This window comes from Megalopta genalis, unplaced genomic scaffold, assembly GCF_051020955.1.
Source record: "Megalopta genalis isolate 19385.01 unplaced genomic scaffold, iyMegGena1_principal scaffold0077, whole genome shotgun sequence".
Lineage (NCBI taxonomy): Eukaryota > Metazoa > Arthropoda > Insecta > Hymenoptera > Halictidae > Megalopta > Megalopta genalis.
The window spans coordinates 359,574-370,011 of record NW_027476146.1 but is presented as its reverse complement, the minus strand read 5'-3'; the positions used below and the strand labels follow the sequence as shown (position 1 = coordinate 370,011).

General features: G+C 35.7%; 1 long non-coding RNA gene across 1 annotated transcript; it reads right to left on the bottom strand.

Annotated features, from left to right (window-relative positions):
• Nucleotides 1-1,930: 1,930 nt before the first annotated feature.
• On the bottom strand, nucleotides 1,931-9,971 carry LOC143261973 (uncharacterized). Its single transcript, XR_013035961.1, has 2 exons — nucleotides 9,690-9,971; nucleotides 1,931-4,793 (listed from the first exon to the last, which is right to left on the bottom strand). It is a non-coding gene; the product is annotated as an uncharacterized LOC143261973 (long non-coding RNA).
• Nucleotides 9,972-10,438: the final 467 nt, after the last annotated feature.

The following is a 10,438-nucleotide window of genomic DNA, read 5'->3' as shown; positions in this document are numbered from 1 at the left end:
ACGTCCAAATAGCCAAATAACCAAATCGATGACCCAAGCATCTTTTGCAAACGCAATTCCATAGATGAAACTGTGATAACAGCGAAGCCAAGATTAGAAGAAACAATGATGCAAACACCACTCATCTACAATCTCCCAGGAGCCTCATCTACGCCATTACATCTACCAATAATCTCACCTGCCAAGATCAGTGAACCAAGTATAACTTAGTTTATACCTGATTACGAATCTAAATCCCAGGAGAACAGCAGTTCCACTGATGGAGACGAACCAGATATTAGCCCAGTTTTGCCACAACCTACGAACACGGATAACATTGTCACACCAGCAGATGAAATTCGATGAAAATTAATAGAAGAAGCTCGCAGTAGATTAATCGCAGGTCACAAGGGTGTAACGGAAATTGGCGATATCCATGGAAAGTTATGTGGGCACCGTTAACAGCACCAACGGAAAGTTATGTGGGTATGATTACTCTCTATAGTACACATTACTTTACTATTCTGTGTTTAAAATTCCCGGCTGTTCTAATCGTTCCATTATAATATATAATTAGTAACAGTCAACAGCGTGCCTTAATTATATATGTTTTATAATATATAGATGAGCTACGAAAAACAAATTGGCATGTTTGCTTATATCGTTAATTTTTTTAATGTATAACTTACAATTTGAATTTAGTTCCCTTCAGGATGAGTGTAAAACGCTTGAAAGGAGAACAATGGATAAAGGAAATCATTGATTCCAAAAGAGATTCTGATGAAGAAAATCAATATAATTTAACATTTCGCAAAAGGAGGAACAATAGAGCACGTGTACTTAGCACCTCGGTATCTGAAGAAGCAGAAGAACCTGAAGTATGAATTAATACTCCTTCTAGCATCAAATGGACATCAAAGAAGCTTAGTCCAAAAATTCATGATTTTACGCCACATCATTCGGGAGTAGTAGGGAACAATTTAAATCGTTCGTCGAGAATTTTGGATTACTTCAGACTGTTTTTTTCTAAAGATTTAGTTAAATTTATTGTGGAAAAAACTAACTATTACCGGTGTCGACAGCTCAAAAGGGATCACTTGAACGCTTCAGAAGGGATGGAAGTGGATGAATTATATTGTTTTATTGCTGCGTCGTTATTAATGACGCGAACCAAAAAGCTATCCTTAAATTAATATTGGTCTAAAGATAAGCTTCTCCGAAGCGATATTTTCAGTAAAATTATGAGTAGAGATCGCTACTTTTCATGATTGAAAATGTTGCATTTTACGGACATAGTCGGCCACACTGCTGATCGTTTACACAAAATAAATGAAGTAGTGGAAATGCTACGAACATCTTTTTATCAATGCATTTCAGCCATACCAGCGGTTATGTGTATAGACGAAAGTCTACTCCTCTACAAAGGCTGTCTCTCGTTTAAACAATATATTCCCTCGAAAAGAAGTAGGTTTGGTATAAAATCATTCCTACTTTGTGACTGCACGACGGGTTATATCCAAGATATAATCATTTATTATGGGGCTAGTACTACTGTAGCTACCGAATATCAATATATTGGAAAGCCAGGGAACATTGTAATGTCGTTTTTGCAACCTTTTCTAAACGAAGGTCATACTAATTATTTGGACAACTGGTTTTCCAGTCCCATATTGTTCGAAAAAAGTACGAACGCTTGTGGCACTGTGCAAAGAAGACGGAAAGAGATGCTTAAAATAACTGATAAATTGAAAAAAGGAGAGGCAGTGTTCCGCTCATCTGAAAATCTGTTTGCAATGAAATGGTTTGATAGAAAGAAATTTTATATGCTTTTCACTATCCATACCGCAGAATCTGCAGAAGTACCTAAGAAGTCAAGAAAAAATGAAATTATTCTAAAACCCTGTGGCGACTACCTCCAGACGCGCCAGCAGAGGGCTCCTCTTCCCGCTAGTAGCCGATCCGCCTCGATCCCTATATATACGGAGACTTCGTCCTTTCCTACCCCCACGTCTAAGGCAAGGGCCCGCTAGGGTAGCCTTACTGATGAGTCCTCTAGCGGGCCCCGGACGAAACGTCTCCCCTCTCCTTTCCACTCACGAACAAGACACAATCGAACCGCCGCCAAACTGGTGACCCCGACGACGAACGCGACGACGACGACGCAACCTTCCGATCAACCTACATCATTGTAAATATTGTACATAGTAGCTTTAACCCTTTCATTACGGGTGCCGCCTATAGGCGGCGGCCGCGTGGCGACCTGTGTGTACGGGGTGCCGACTATATGCGACGACCGCGCGACGATCTGTGTGTACGGCTGTTGACTATAATCGACGTGTATGCGACCACCTGTGCCGACTCACGCTGGTAAAAAGAAATGTACTGTACCGATAGAGTATCTCTTGATTCTATTGACCCATATTGGATTAAATCCTAATAGAAATATATTCTACATACGAAAGAAGCTTTTGTTTTTTTCTACTGGATACTGGAATATTTGTACGATACAAGACGCGACTATATGATTATACTACAGGATTATAGTACAAAATCCCTCTTGAACCGTTATAAGTAATTGAAAGAAAGCGAGAGAAATTGGAAAGATTAGTATCTAATTTTACAGTTTTGAGGTCAATTTTCAAGTTAGAAACATTCGATAAACATTTGATCATATTTGAACATTTTGTTTGAAGCTTTGTTAAAAATTTGTTTTATATAATGTTTTTTGCGCCCTTGTTAGAATGTCACGGTGGAATTCAAAGAGAAATCTATTTTTCAATGGATTGACTGATACAGAGTACGATTCCGAAAATGAAAACGAAAACAATTTCATTGTACAGAGAAAAAAAAGGACTATATGTGATACCTCACACTCCTCATACATCCGTTTACGGCAAAACATGCAGGGATTATACCAAATATCAGCAGATCGGCAAAAATCATTGATTATTTTGAACTTTTCGTCTCAGAAGAATTCGTACAATATATTGCACATGAAACGAATGATTATTGGTCAAAAAAAGAAAACAACGATATGAAGGATGTAAACGGAACAACAGTATCCGAATTGTACTGTTTTTTCGCTCTTTCATTTCTTATGACACGTAATAAGAAATTATCCCTGGTGGAATATTGGAGTAAAGACATACTTCTGCGTAATGATGTCTTCGGAGAAATTATGGCTAGAGATCGATATTTGAAACTGTTAGAGATGTTACATTTCAGCCATGATGTTAGAGCCACCAATGATCGGATATATAAAATAAGGAACATCATTGATATGCTCCGAAAAGCATTTAGCGAATCATTCTGTCCCTCTTCAATGGGTACAATCGATAAATCAGATATGGTGATAAGCAAAAGTTTAAAGTGGTATCGCAAATACTTTTTTCCACTTGATCGACATTTGCGTGTGGAACGCATACTGCCTATATAAGCACACCACAAAAAAACAAATCTCAATGGCGAAATTTTAAGGAAATATTAGAAAAATAACACAAGAATCATGAATATCATCGGTGCAGCAAGTCTGGAATTCATTATCCCACAAGGCTCACAGGGGGACATTTTCCTTCGATATATCAGTCGGGGAAAAAAGATCGAAAATGAAGATGTGTTGTATGTGCGGCTGGTGGTGTGAGACGTGAATCCAAGTATCAGTGCGAACAATGTAATGTGGGCTTGCGCGTTTCCCCTTGTTTCGAAAACTATCACACCAAGTTACACTATTAGTTTTGTCGTTGATTATATTTCACTATTAGTTTTATTATTTATTATGTTACACTATTCATTTTGTTATTTATTTTAATTTTGTAATATTGGACCATATTATTTATATCAATGCCATTTACTTTAATTAATGTACTGTAAAGAAAAAGATATAATTTTAAAACGTTAAGCGCCATGCCTGTTTTGTCTGTCCTTCCGTCTGATCCGCGAGATAAGATACCGTCGAAATCGGTTTTCTGCCAAGGATTGGTTTAGGTTACGACAAAGCAGTATAAACATTTTAGAAATGTTTTCCAAACACGTTAAATTCCGCGTCAGTCACCGATGTCGCGGTCCGAATGAAAAGTTTAGTGTCAATCACGCTCGAGATTTCTATGAATGCCGCAAAACATGTTTTCGCGGTTTACGCTGTCGGACAGTGCAACCACTCTTGCGAAAAACTTCCTCGTTCCACGAATGTATAACCGCGGCCAGGTCCTCCGTACCGAAAGGGTTAAAAGAAAAATATCACTGCCCCGAAATGAGAAAAGATTCACAAGAATTCATTCGTTCACTTATCAGAACAAAACCCGTCAACCCGTGATTATTACGGACACATCTCTGGAACCTTTTGACGAACTTGCCATCGACACATTTGGACTACTTCCAAAAACAATCAATGGAAATCGCTACATTTTAACTATACGAGACAATTTAAAAAAGTATTGGTTAGCAGTTGCTTTATCAGATATTAAAGCCATGATAATAGCTGACGCGTCCGCGAGTCATTTCATTGCAATACGTGAGACACCAAAATCCATTTCGATAGATGAAAACACTAGTTTCTTGGGAAACTAATGCTACATGTTGCCGAGATGGATCGTTAAAAAGGAGCCATATATTGTATTAACAGAACATCTAAAACAATACATCGAGTCATATGAAGAATGGGACCTCTACTTACCATTTGCCATGATTTCATATAAATACCTCCGTCCACGAAGCCACGAATTTCACACCCCACGAATTAATCTTCGGGAATTACGATAAGTGAGCTAATCCAACATAACTTATGGTGGAGTAATATGTCCATGTGTAAAAAGAACCTGAAACAAGTAAATTCGATCCACGTTACATCGGGCCATACGAGATAGTAGATGTCGGATATAAATAATGCAATTTTAAAAACAGATGCGACCGGACACCTAATCGCGAAACATCAGGATAAATTAAAACACTCCTTCGTCTTCGATAGTTCGTCCGACACAAATTAAAAATTGGAATCACTTTCAGGATGAAGTAAATCCCGCTGATTATCCAGAGGTGCACGAGGATCTCTTAATATGCCAATGTATAAGGAAAATGCAACTCGTGTTTGAAGCTGAAGAATACAAATTGTGTGAAAAATGTTGGTCTCGAGTGGCAGCAGAAGAAAGAGAATTATTTCCTGAAGGCTGGCATACCATCGCAGGAAACCACAGAAGTGAGGCAGATTGTCATTGTGAAGGATATGGTTCTGTAATCCTGGAAACATCAAACGCTAGTCGATGCCGAGAATGCATCGAAGAATACATATTTCGAAATGTAACTGGAGACATTACAGTAATTAAAAAATGGCAAGGCCATTGATGTGGTTACTCAGTGGTAGCATCATGACCGTTGACAGCAACACACGCACATATATACTGCAAATAATTAATTTATACAAGCAGGAGAGTCATCGGATGAGAGCATTAATACTTTTGAAGAAATACTTCAATGTAGCAAGGAAAAAAATGTAGACCATATATTTCATTGTGGAGATTTATTTCACGATGCGAAACCAACAACTTCTGATGAATTAAAATGTATGGAATTGTTAAATAAATACTATATGGGTCCCAGGTTAGCAAGATATGATAATATCAATATAAGATGGTATTTGAAGTACGACAAATATTAATTATTGTCTTTTCATCAGAGCAATTAACATCCAATTTTTGAGCGAGCCAGAATTAACATTCCCACGCTGTACTTTTAAAACTGTAAATTTTTAGGATCCAAATTTTAATATTGACATGCTAATATTTTCCATTCACGGGAAAAATGACCATCCAAGTAAGAAATATAATATCAATAGTTTAAGTACAGTGATTTTTCAACATTGATTCAGCCATTAGTAATTATAATCAAAATTATAGGTTGTGGAATAAATGGGCCAAATGGACTTGTTGTCTGTGTCTGGTTTCATAAATTATTTTGGAAAATGGACAGCCATCATTCCTCCACTGATGATAAAAATGGGTAATACCCATGTTGCAATTTTTGGTTTAAGCTGCATGAACGATGATAAATTAATACGGATGTTGAACGATTTTAAGGTGAACTTATGAGATCCATATATGTATTGAGAGGTCTTTCCATTTTTTTTTTAATACAAATGATTTTCATTCATAGGTGAAATGCTTTAATTTGTTTGTTTTACATAAAAAACGTGCACCATGTCTTAAACGTGGATATACTTCAGAAGCCCACCTTCCCTCTTTTGTTGACTTTGTCGTGTGGGGAGGGGAACAGGAATGTTGTATCACACACGTGTTTATCTCTAAAAGACAATACTACATTTCTCAAACAGGTATATTTTTAGATTTATTTATTAATTATGATGCATGAAAAATAAGAAACTACTGCTTAAGAAACGCACTTACAGATTGCGATTTCTTTATGCGAAGGCGAATCAAAGGCCAAACACATTGTCATACTTAGCGTAAACGGTAATAAGTTTAAGTTGAAGAAATTGAAATTAAAAACCGTTAGACCATTTGTGTTTGACACTCTGGTCCTTAATGATACAAATATAAAAAGTAATAATGATAGATTGCTATCAGAATCAGTTTTTAATATCGTCGACCGACGCATAGAAAATGAATTGATTCCTAGTACCGTGGAACAATTGTCAAACCATCCGAAGCAACCGGTCTTGCTGTATATTCGATTGAAAGTAATTTACTTAAAAGATAAAGAACGGTTCGATTCGACCAAGTAAGATTCTATTAGTATATTAACGAATACAAGTAATAAATGGAAATAAATAATATGTGTATTTTAGATTGGCACAGAAATATTGTGATAAAGTTGCTAATTCTCACGAATTAATTGTATTCTGTAAAACAAGAAGTTCCGGTAAGTACTCCAGGATACGACTGACATTATGGGCTATACTGAGGTAAACAAAAATTGCGATATTCTACAAGGTGCTCGAAGGTAAAATTTGTTTGGTTTTTTAATTAGGAGAATTAAGGTTTTGTGGAAACCACATACAAGCAAAACTAAAAGGACACCAGTTTGGTTGAAAATAAAAACCTATGAACAATACTAACAGTGAATGATCTAAATAAAGCATTAGGTAAATTTGTTAACAAAAATAACACTAACGCTTTTAATAACCTACAGAGGTCAAGCATATACAATGTAATATTTCAAAATATTGATTTGCCATTATAAGCTCGATTGTATTGTTACTATTAATTCTTTACATATAGTCGTGAAATAAAAGAACTTGTGCTATGTTTGGAAACTACTGAAACAACTGCAGATATTGGAAATATCAGGAAAGAAATTAAAAATTATTGTGATAAGAGAAAGGAGGAAGCACAAAAACAAAAGACAGAAGTATATGTATACTTGCAAACAAACTCATTTAAAAATGATAATATACTACCAGATTTGACAGATTGGATAATCGCATGCTATTTTATAGATGCAAACATTATTTGCTAATAGACCGGTAAAACCCTTCAATAATGACGAGATAATAGTTATTGTCAGTAGAGTAGTAACGATGAAGAAGAAGCGGAAAAAACAGATAAAGCTAATGGCAGTGGAGCATGTAACAAAAGCAAAGAAACCGATAAAAATAATGAAAATCATAAAAGTTCTGTTGGTATAACATCTGAGAGGTAATTTACTTCAACTCAAAAACAGACAACAGCGCAGGTACATCATCGAACTCTATTAAACGATTCATAGTTTATACGTATAGGTCTTTGATTTATTATTAACCATGACATTTTATTATTTTTTACAGGATGAAGCATTGGGCGGTGATGTAATAAAGAAAATAAATTGAGGGAAGCCTAATAAAATACGGTTCCTACGCAATTTCGATTCTAATTTAGATTAGTTTGTCCAGGTCCGAATCCTTGTTTATACACTACTTGTAAAACATTATATTAAACAAATACTTTTCATTAAATCTTGAAATATCTGATAATATATAATATATATTATATATAATTCGGACATTCAAGTTGCAACAAAAAAAAATACATACTATAAACAAATCTTAAAATCGTATAAAATAGAGATTTAAAAACGACATCAATCTTAAATAAATACTAATGATAGAACAACTAGTACAAGAACTAGTAAAACACCGTTTATCTGGACTGTGTTTATCCAACATAGTAACCCGTTACCAACAATTGGATGTCAGGAACGATGCTCCTCTTATCCAACTCCAGTCTACGCGACATACCCATTATACAACACACTGTTTTTGTTTCTTAGTTAGAAATTCTAGCATAGTCTTCCTGCATAGAATGTAAGATAAGTAACGATTTAATTCAGTTACTTGTATGTATGTGATTCGTCCAGAAACTATATTCTCATTACGTCTTCACACAAATCAAACGTAAAGAGAAAAAGAGTGGTGCTTTGTATTGAAGAAAAATTTGAAATTAATAGACGCTTCAGAAACAATTAATTTCTTGTCTCGTAAATATAACATTGGTAGATTTACTGTATACATCATAAAAAAATTATAAAGATAACATATTAAAATGCAAAGAAGATGATGCAGCAAACACGAATAGAGGAATAAAAATGAATAACAGCTTCTAAAAGTGGGTGAAAGTAATTCATCTTTGCATGAAAGATCAGATAGCGAACAAACCGTAATCACAAAGTTATATGTATAATGTCGCAAGGTGCATTTCGTACTGCGTAGAGTACGATGTAGAAAATGTGATTAAAAATGATGGAAATGATAAAGGATTTCATATTCTTAACGACAATAAAATAATATCTCAAGTTATAGAGGATCAATCTGAAGTGAATGTATAATCAGGTACGCTATACAGTATGTTATATAATACTTACGTTAAACAACTTAAGAAACAGTTTCAGATATCTAGAAATAAAGAAATAAATACAAGACATGCCCATAAAGCGACATTTTATTAGAAAATAAGCTTACATATTGCAAAGAAAATATATTAGGAACATCGTAAGAAAAGAGAGTGGAACGTAGTGTATAAAGAGGTGGGAAAAGGTGAGCACTTAAAATAAACCTACCAGTTACAAACTGAAAAACTCTCGTTTTTTAACTTTTCTATGCCTATAACGAAAATTAAAAAAAATACGTATTGTAGATCTCGATAAGTTACATGCATGCCGAAAATTTCATCGAAATCAGTTAACGCAAGATCATAGTTACGAGCATTAAACAAATTTTAAAACAGCAACTTTCTCACAATTATTGGACAGAAATATTAAAAATCAGGACAAAACTGCGATTTTTGCGATCTTTAACTGTTTACCGCTTATACCAAAGTCAACCGATTCCACTGAAATTTTCAACATGCATATAAATTACCGAGATCTATGAAATGCATTTCTTAAATCTTCGTTATATATATTTCGTCATATATTATTTTCTTTAATCATTCTAAGCAATAACAAAATTCAAGTTGTTCAGTCCAGTTCTAAGCAAGTTATGGCGTTTTAAAAGTTGTCCGAATATTAATATAAATAAATATGGCCGCGACGCCATATATCCGCAAGAACCGATTGCCCACGTGGAAGACACGTGCTTCCAGTTTCACAAGCTTTCTCGAGACGCCATATGCGTAACGCACGTGGCGTGTAATAATTCGCACTGGCGAATAATTAGCCCAGCCGAGAGAAGGTGTCCGAGCCATCGAAATGTAAATGAAGAAATTCGTACTGATAATGAGACTTACCGAAAAACCGATCAGAAATTCCCAGTTACGAATGCGGCTTCTGGCCGGTCACTAGTCTTGACATATCTTTGGAACGGTCGCTGCCAGTTGTTGCCAGCACTGTCCTTTATTATTTCGCCTGCTGCCCTATGGTCTTTAGCGGCTATCTTCCTTCATTTCATATGAATTAATCTCGGCTCGAATTGTCACAGTTATACTTATTTCTTCCAAACACCCAACGCTACGGTCTACGCGACAAAGATCCTCGTTCTCGGCAGATCGCTTCCTCAGCCAGAAACGAGGCATTCCCCACTCCCCAGACTCACGGCTCGGCACGACGCACAAACCCTACGCGCATTCGCCGTTGCTCAGGGCCGGCACCATTCGACTCAGCCCACGCTCCGAGCGTCCTAGATCTCGCGGCATAATTTAGTGACTGTAGAGAATCCGCAACATGTTACAATTTCAAGAAATTTAGTTTATGCAAATACGATAAGCTCAATAAATGGAAAACCAAGAAAGGAATTGATGGCCAGAACTTTAAAGGACAAACATCTCGAAAGTGAAAACATGTGACATGCAGTGTTTTTTCTTCCAGCCGCAGAATTTCCTTCTTTCCTGATTTTGTTAAAAGATTTACGAATCACTTTGCAAATAAAGATAAAAAAAATACAAAAATCATGCTTTCCACAAAACAAAAAAATAAATTATTATATTCAAAAAACTCTATCAAATTGCAGAAAAACAGTCTAGACTGAGCCCTCTTATAG